This window comes from Phacochoerus africanus, chromosome 2 (genome assembly GCF_016906955.1).
Source record: "Phacochoerus africanus isolate WHEZ1 chromosome 2, ROS_Pafr_v1, whole genome shotgun sequence".
Lineage (NCBI taxonomy): Eukaryota > Metazoa > Chordata > Mammalia > Artiodactyla > Suidae > Phacochoerus > Phacochoerus africanus.
Window position 1 is genome coordinate 175538624 of NC_062545.1, and position 9254 is coordinate 175547877.

A 9254-nucleotide genomic window follows, 5' to 3' on the forward strand; every position below is an offset into this window, starting at 1 on the left:
TCCCCCATCTACCTTATGACTCCATTTCAGCAATGCACTGAACTTGTTTCTTTTAAAAAATAGATTATACTCTTTGTAGTTTGATATGTATGTTTCCTTCTACTGAAACACTAATTGTCACTTTTTGCTGGCATATTAATTATAAATGTTTCAGTTTCAAAAAGATTTTAGGAATAAAGCTTTCCTTAAACTTTAGGTTGAGATTTGTTTGTGCATTATCTCATAGTGTAATTTAGATTTCTGTTACATAACATCCATATTTATAGTGACATGAAGACTGTGAGATCCATGATGGCAAGCACTGAGTATGTCTTATCCTACAGCAAGTAGATGGAATATAAGAGAATAAAGTGAAAAATTGACTGATTGAGTGAATATATACCTAAAAAACCTCTAGCACCATAATGATAAATACATTGAGGTCTGGAACTTTCTTAAGTCCATAGTGTTATTGGCTGAAGGCCAGCACTATTAATAATAATCAAGTTTCCTCCTTGTCAGTTCAGTACATTTTTCACCTACTACATTACCTTGAAGATAAAGTTAACAACTATTGAAATGAATAAATATCTGAATTTTAGAAACTTTAAAAGCACCTAAAATACACATTATTTTTCCCTTACCTCACAATCCAGCGTTGATGTTGCGGAATGGCCAACATTCCTCCTAGTTGTTGTACAGTGGCCCAGGCTCTTACCATTTGGAGTCTTTGTATTTTCACCACAGCTACTGAGTTTATTCTAGAAGCTTTCTCTATTCCACCCAGCTATAAGGGAAAAGAGCAAGGATATCATCTGTGAGAGATTTCTAAGGGCTAGACCTGAAAGTGATGTACTCTACCTCCTCTCACAATGCACTTGTTAACATAGTCACATGGCTTCTCCTAACTGCAAGAGAAACTGGGAAATGGAGTCCAGCGGTGTGTGGAGGAAAAAATAACAATAACCAATCTCTGCCAATTATAGTGCACTGTAATTAATAGTCAGATTCTAGAATGTCAAGGCATAAATACTTATTTTAAATCAGCATCTATTAAGTATAAATTTAGTAAAATTAGGCATAACCCAGTATTTAACACACTGAGTTTAAATTTGATGGGCAGAATTTACATGTAACAGAATAATGGCATTTCTATATAACTGAGAGACAATAAAATTATAATAATTTCTATGAGAAATGTCCTAATCACTGTCTGAGCCACATTTTCAATCTTGTTAGGTGAAAATTATCGCAGTTACTTATTCTGCTTCATAGCTTCACACTCCTGTTAAACATTAGTGGTGAGAACAATTCTTTTATTTGCTTAAGGATGAATTATCATAAAGGTCATTGAGCCCCATTTGCTCTAGGATTGAATAAGCGAGGTTTTTATACTAGATGTGAAAATAAATATTTCATTTTACTTATCAACATAGAATTCAACTTTCCTGTCACTTCCCTGTGCTGAAAAATACATCATATGGGGTTCAGGATTTAAAGCTACTGTAAGTAATGCACAAAGAGTATAGTGGCTATATGTTGAATTGACTGAAATTGAATGCAATTCACAACAAAATTGAGAAAAAAATTAATATACATTGTCAATGATGTGGGCATAAAAAATGAGCAATAATTTTGAAAGTGAAGCTAATTTTTAACCTTATCACCAATATTTCCTTCAAAAGACTCTTTTGCAGAAAATCAATAACTGCATATTACATAGTAATTTGCTTATGTTGCATATCATCTTTATATTTTATAGACATAAATTTTTAAGAGAAAAATATTCAGTTTAGGTTGATGCAATTGTAAGAACAACTGAGCGCTAACAATAATTTGCATTGTCTCAATTTTAATTTGCACTTGAAGAAAAAAAAAATCAGTTTCATTAGCCTATGGTCTATGCTAAATTTCTTAGCTATTTTTACACAAATTTTTGTAACCCTGGCCAATATACATTGGCAGCACTGCTAATAATCAGGGAGTAACAAAAAAAATAGAAATATATCCCTTTAAAGCTAATGTTAAACAAATTAATAGCAACTTATATATTTCTGTGATTTTATTTTTATTTATCTGATAAACAATACCTATTATTAGATTGTTTCATTTGTATATAATATTTTAGGGGTAATTTTTCAATCACCTCAAATTTAATATCTCAAGTGTAGGGTAGTAGAGAAATCCACATATTATATATATAAGTATACCAAATATATTTCTATTCCAATTTTATCAAATTAAAGAAAAATAAAAATACAGATTCAACAGTCATTTGTGTTTACACACTTGTGTTATATGCACATATACATACATATGCATATATACATATATAAACATATATATATGGGTTATATATACTGAGCCATTTAGGAAAAAAATAGATTTTTAGTGCCTTGATAGCATGGGAAAATTTTCATGCTACAACAGCAAGCATAACCAAATTGAAAATATATACTGTGGGCATAAATCATTAAAAAATAGAATTGATGTATCTATATAAGTTAGGGTTAACAAATGATATAGAAGAGTATTTAAATATTTATTGTTCAACCAACACATGTAAACCTTCATAGAACTCTGGCACCATCTCTTGGTGTTTAGTGCCAGCAGTCATCTTTTTCTGTTCCTTATGTCAAATGTGTCATTCTTAGTGCCACCATGTGAACAGTGACTAGAAAGAGCTGACACATGGATGTATACAGACTCAAATCAAAGTATTGGTGGAAGACATTAGATTGTCTGAGTCTGAGTGTCACTCAAAATCAGTGTACCAGCAGCCCTCTAGTCATTCAATCTCAAATGATTTCATCAAATAAATTATTATAGGCTAGCAGGAGTGGTCTGCTTTCCAAGCTGTTCATTTTTGATTGAGGACTGATCACTGAATTCCAAGTTGACTCCTGGGGCTAACTGGACACTTTCACAGGACAGAGGGCTAGAGATACGCTAAAGTATAATAACATTAGAAAATACAGATATTTATACTTACCTATAATTTACATATTTGATTGGAAAAGAAATAAAATCAGAAGTGGTAACACCATACATAAATTTAAAAAATATAAGAATAAAATTTGGTTTTAAGATATCTTATTTGATCTATTTATAAATGACAAAAGAAAGGGAATAACCTAAATTGAAGTAGATATCATATGTCAAGATATATTATAGACTGCCTAGTTAAAAAATAAGGAGACATTAATAGTCTCATAAATGAAATTGCCCAATACTGTATGTTGTCAAAACAAAGTCATGTAAATTATAGCAGAATATTTATTTTGTATTTGCAATACCACCAAGGTACATAAAATACACCAATGCATTTAAAAATGTTCAAGGTCAGATTTTGATATCAAAATACAGGATAAAGTATAAAAAATAACTGGAAAGAGTATCAAATTACTATTGGAATACCCAAAATAAAATTAAAATTAATCTAAAATAATTATTTTCAAAACTTAGGTTAAACAATTTTCACTAATTAAAAATGAGATAGCTCTACAGGTTTACACATGTGAGCAGTAAATTTTCACTGACACAGAATATTTTCATCTCTATGCATTAATAGTATACATTATGAAAATTTACAGCTAACTTTCAAGATTTTACCCTCTTATTGATTTTTCTCAAAAAAGGTATCTAGAATATCAAAAACAGTACCATTCCTGGTGAAATCATAGAAATTGCAATGTTCCCACTCTATAGCACTGCTTTATAAAATAGCTATTTTTGTTACACATGATATCAGACTTTATCGGTATTAAAACTTTAGCTCTTCAAAAGTCATTCTTACAAAAACAAATAAGGCAAACCAGAAAAGAAAATACTTGAAATACATAGATCTAACATAACAAGGCTTTTGTAACTATATCCATAATACACTTAAGAAAAACTTACAACTCAATATTAATTAGATAAATAATCCAATTAAGATAATAAGAGTGTAAGTGAAAAATTCACAAAAGATACAAAAATTGCTTTAAATCACTACTCCTCATGGGAATGATCATTAAAGCTATACAGTGATAATACCACACACACACACACACACACACACACACACACACACACACACATATTGGAATGGTTTAAACTAAATTTTTAAAGGAGAAGTAAATAAAGAGATAAAAATTAATTGTTAGAAAAAATGTGGAAAACTATAATGCTAGTTGGTCTGGAAAATAAGACAACTACTTTGGAGAACTATCAGAAGTTTTTATAAAGTTAACATACAGCTATTATATGACCTAGACATTCTACTCCAATAGAAGTGAAAACATATGTCTACTCAGACCCTTTTAAAACAAAAAATTTATACAGTTTTATTTACCAGAAAATTAAGAAAACCATGGACATGGAGAACAGACTTGTGATTGCCAAGGGGGAGGAGGAGGGAGTGGGATGGACTGGGAATTTGGGGTAATAGATGCAAACTATTGCCTTGGAATGAAGCAATGAGATCCTGCTCTATAGCACTGGGAACTATGATCACTTGTGATGCACCATGATAATTTGAGAAAAAATGTATACATGTATGTGTGACTGGGTCAACTTGCTGTGCAATAGAAAATTGACAGAACACTGTAAACTAGCTCTAATGGAAAAAAATAAAATAATTATTTACCATAAATCAAAACTGTAAAAAAATATTTAAATCCCATCGACAAGTGAACAGCAAAAACAAAACTGTGTATCTATACGACATAGCACTTAATTAAAAAAAAAGAATTGTTGGTATATGAAATGATATAGATGATCTTCTAAACTATTATGCTGAAAGAAACCAGCTAAAGAGTTATATATACTATATATATATAATACCATTTATATAACCATTCAATTGCAACTAATCTATATAAAGATAAAATACCTCAGTGATTACATGACACTGGTGTAAACGGAGAGATACACTGCAAATGATGTAAAAGATTTTCACATCTTGATTGTGGTAGTAATTCCACAGGTAAATACATCTGTGGTAGAAACTCATTTGTACCCTTTAAACAAATTCAGTTTTTTATTCTTGTATAAAGCTGTTTTTTAAAGTCCAATGACTGATAAGATTCTTAAGAAAAATGATCAATATAGAAATGGAATAAGTTACTTGCATATACAGATATTTTTCTATTTACACTCCCTCGCTCTCTGAGTTATCTTGAGTTAGTGTAAGTTATCACCACCCGCTTGAGTCAATTCTAGTTTATTATTTTTTCTAATATAACAGTCAATGGTATCATTTTGTTTATTCTCAAAAGTATATTGTGTTGGACAATGAATCATGTGGTCATGATACAGTGCAAAGTTAAATTCTCAGGGTGATCAATTAATAAGTAATTGGGCTGCACTCCACCTCAGGTATACCCCTCTTAAATTATCCTAGACATTGCTATCTGATTATTTATATTGGTTCTATGTACTGTTTCTCCCTATTTTACATGAACCTGTTCTCTCCTTCTCTTTATGTATGTATTTTTATAAATTTTCTTCCCAAGGCAGGCGGTGTAAATAATCTGTACCTGAAGGGCATTTTAGTGTCTTTATTTCACCATTTTTCGCTATATGTCCTTATAGAAACAGTTTTGAAGTTTTTCTTTTTTTTCTTTTTTTTTGTCTTTTTTTGCTATTTCTTGGGCCGCTCCCGTGGCATACGGAGATTCCCAGGCTAGGGGTCGAATTGGAGCTGTAGCCTCCGGCCTACGCCAGGGCCACAGCAACGCGGGATCTGAGCCAGGTCTGCAACCTACACCACAGCTCACGGCAATGCCGGATCTTTAACCCACTGAGCAAGGGCAGGGACCTCATGGACCGCCACCCCATGGTTCTTAGTCGGATTCGTTAGCCACTGCGCCACGACGGGAACTCCGAAGTCTTTCTGTTTTTAATGAAGCAATAGTTATCTGATGATAATAACCTACATCACTCCACCATATATTGTTAATCTATGTGACAGGCACTCTTCATGGCTCTAAGAAACATAAAGGATTAAGATGTGGATCTCACCCTTAAGGACTCCCTTTATATTTATTACTGCGTATCAGTTGCCATTGATTGTAACATGATTATTTTATATACTATTAAGAATGAAAAAAAGATGTCAATTAAAACTGAACTAATCATCTCATATCAATTATAACACACTGAGATTTTAAAGGCATTATAGTGCAGAAAAATAAACACTTAGTTTTACTGGTGAGATATAAGTATTTCATGTAGTTTTCATTAATCACAATCAAATTCAAGGGGAAGAGCTAATTTCTTATGTTATCTATATCTTTTCAGCTATATTATACCAAAAGCTATTAGCTTATTTTCAATAAAAATTCATGTTTTAAAGATATATGGCTTAATTTTTAAAATTAGTTTTCCAAAAATATTTTACTAAACTTCATTTAGTAACTGCTAAAAATGAACAAATAATAATGTATAACAGATATATCAACAGAAAGGATATAAATCTATATTTCTACTTTTCCTATATTATCATTGCATGAAAAATATGTAAAGATATATACCATATCTATGTTTTTGAAGCCATTATCCATGAACATAAAAATGTGACTTAGAATCAATATATAAAGCATGTTTGAAAAGACATTTTCAAATCATTATACAATGCTAGTATGCAAAGTGATTTCATTGAAAAGCTCCTTCAAAAATTTTAATAGGGATTTCTTTCCAATTCTCATAAAGAAGATAATAACTAATTTTCATGTTAATGCTATGACCCTGATAGAGGGCAATTATCTCTGAAAACCAATCAAATATTCATTAGACCTGAATAAATTTGTTATTTAACTTAACTGCCATTTTAAAAACTCAAATGTCAATTTTAAAACAATTTTAGAATACTTGACTGCATTAGCTGGCTCATGTTTTAAGGTGTTCTCTATCTATATATTCTACTATATCATCTTAAAGACCATTATTCTTAATTTACTTCTAGATCAAATTTGCATAAGAAAATCATGCTCAGTATGATGTATGGCAGTATGAAAACTCAGAATGCAACTACAGTAATAGTGAAATTTGAGGCATTCCCCTTTGGTTGGTCATGTGCCAAGAAAGATGACACTTAAGTAACTGATAATAAAGTCAGCTGAAGCAGGTCCTCAGACAGACTGATTCTACTTTGTGGTAAGTGGTAAAATGGAGCAATAGTAGAATCTGCATGCATTATGTGCTTGGAGACACATAACAATGCATCCAAAGAATTACAGAGAGAAATAATGCTGTCACTTTCTTCCCCTGCTGAGCACATAGTTCATTGATGTTTCAGCTTTTCTTTTAAGAAAATATTATATGTAGGGTTTATTCTTTCAAGCACACTATTTAAATACCCATATTCAGTTTTTCAATTGAAATTTTAAAAGTTGCTGCTATAAACATATACATGGCTAACAAATTGATTGGGTTTTCTCTTATTTAATTTTTCCATTTTTTCTTAACTTTAAAATCTATAGCTATACAGTAATCTCCCTCTCAGTTTAGGAGGGCCATCCTAAGAATAGAGCTCACTCTAAAGGCATGAGAGGACAATTAAAAAATAAAAATACAATAAAATATATAGCTGCAAAACCATCATCCAACATAAAAAGTAGAACATTACGTGTACATTGTACTTGCTCATAGTCTCCTCCATTTGGTCCCCTTTCCACCTCTAACCTAGAGGCAAATACCAGACTAAATTGTGCAAATACTATTTCTTTTGAGGAACAATTTTACTATGCACACTTTTAATAATATATTAATCATCATCATCATCATGTTCGTTTGTTTACAAATTCTAGATAAAGGATTTCACCATATGTAATTTGATAATTTAGTAACTTTAGAAGTTTTATTTTTCATTGAAAATTAAATTTCAAAAATTCATCTGTATTAATGGCTGGGTATCTTTTAATATAGTTCAATATTTTTCATGTAGAAACACTGTATAAGCTTGGTTACATGCATTTCTAGTTTACCTAAAAGTGTGTGGTAATTATAAGTAGCATTATTTTTGTTTAAAATTAAGTTTTAAAAATTTTATTAGTGTAAAAAATATGATTAATTTTATTTGATTTTTTACCCAATTATCAGTTTTTCAAAATGTTAAAATTTTAATCATGGTAAAATGTATGTGACAAAATTTACCATCTTAACCATTTTTAAGTGTAGAGTTCAATAATTTAAGTACATTCACATTGCTGTAAAATAAACCTCCAGGAATATTTTCATCTTGAAAAATTGAAACCCTATACACATTAAACAATGACTCTCCATTGCCCTCACCCCTCACAGCTTCTGGCAACCACCATTTTACCTTCTGTTCTATGAATTTGACTGCTCTATATACTTTTTATTGTTATAGGCTTCAAATCCCCTTCAAGGCAAATAGACCTAGATGCCCCTGGTCACTCATTGTAATGTAATTGTCTCACTGTAATGTCCCTTTCCCCCACCTTGAAGAGCCTGAGCTGCTCCCTCCCTACTGTGGAAGGAACATTGGTCATTCCTCACACTAGCTCTGTGTAACCTCCTCCCCATGCAAATAAGGTCCATGGCATGGGGTATAAGGAGTTAGGCCCTCTTTTAACACACATGAATGAACACTCAATCTCTATCTCTCCCTCCGAAATATGTACTTTCGCTTTAATAAATTTGTAAAACACCAGACCACCTGCCTCTGCTTGTTCTATACCTATCCCTGTGCTGCTCCAACACTTCTCAGCCTCCTGCACCTCCAAATCCTTGGTGTGTTTGGGCAAGAATCAAGAGAAATAATGCTGAGAAACCTGACATTAAAAGCAAAATTTACAGAGTTCATCTTTTTGCAACTAGCTTATTTCATTTAGCATACTGGCCTCAATATTCATTCATACTGCAGCACTGGCAGAACCTTCTTCCTCTGAAATGCTAAATAATATCCCAGTGTATCTATGTATCTCATTTGATTTACCTATTTAACTGTCAATGAACACTTAGTTGCTTCCAAACTTTAGCTAATGTGAAAAATGATGCTGTAAACAAATATTTCGCCCAGACCCTGCTTACAACTATTTTGAGTATACGCTAAGAAGTAGAATTGCTGGATTATACAGTTATTCTATTTTCAATTTTTTTTTCACAAACTGCCATATTATTCTCCATAGCAACTAAAACATTGTACAATTCCCCCAGCAGTACACACATTTCAATTTTGCCATACTCTTGCTAGTAAAAATTGCTTTTTTTTTTTAATAGTTGCCATTCTAATGAATGTGACATAGTATGCCATTCTGGTTTTGATTACA

At 31.6% G+C, this 9254-nt stretch overlaps 1 non-coding gene across 1 annotated transcript; it reads left to right on the forward strand.

Annotated features, from left to right (window-relative positions):
- Nucleotides 1-7388: 7388 nt before the first annotated feature.
- Nucleotides 7389-7519, forward strand: LOC125121773 (small Cajal body-specific RNA 11). Its single transcript, XR_007133636.1, has one exon. It is a non-coding gene; the product is annotated as a small Cajal body-specific RNA 11 (non-coding RNA).
- Nucleotides 7520-9254: the final 1735 nt, after the last annotated feature.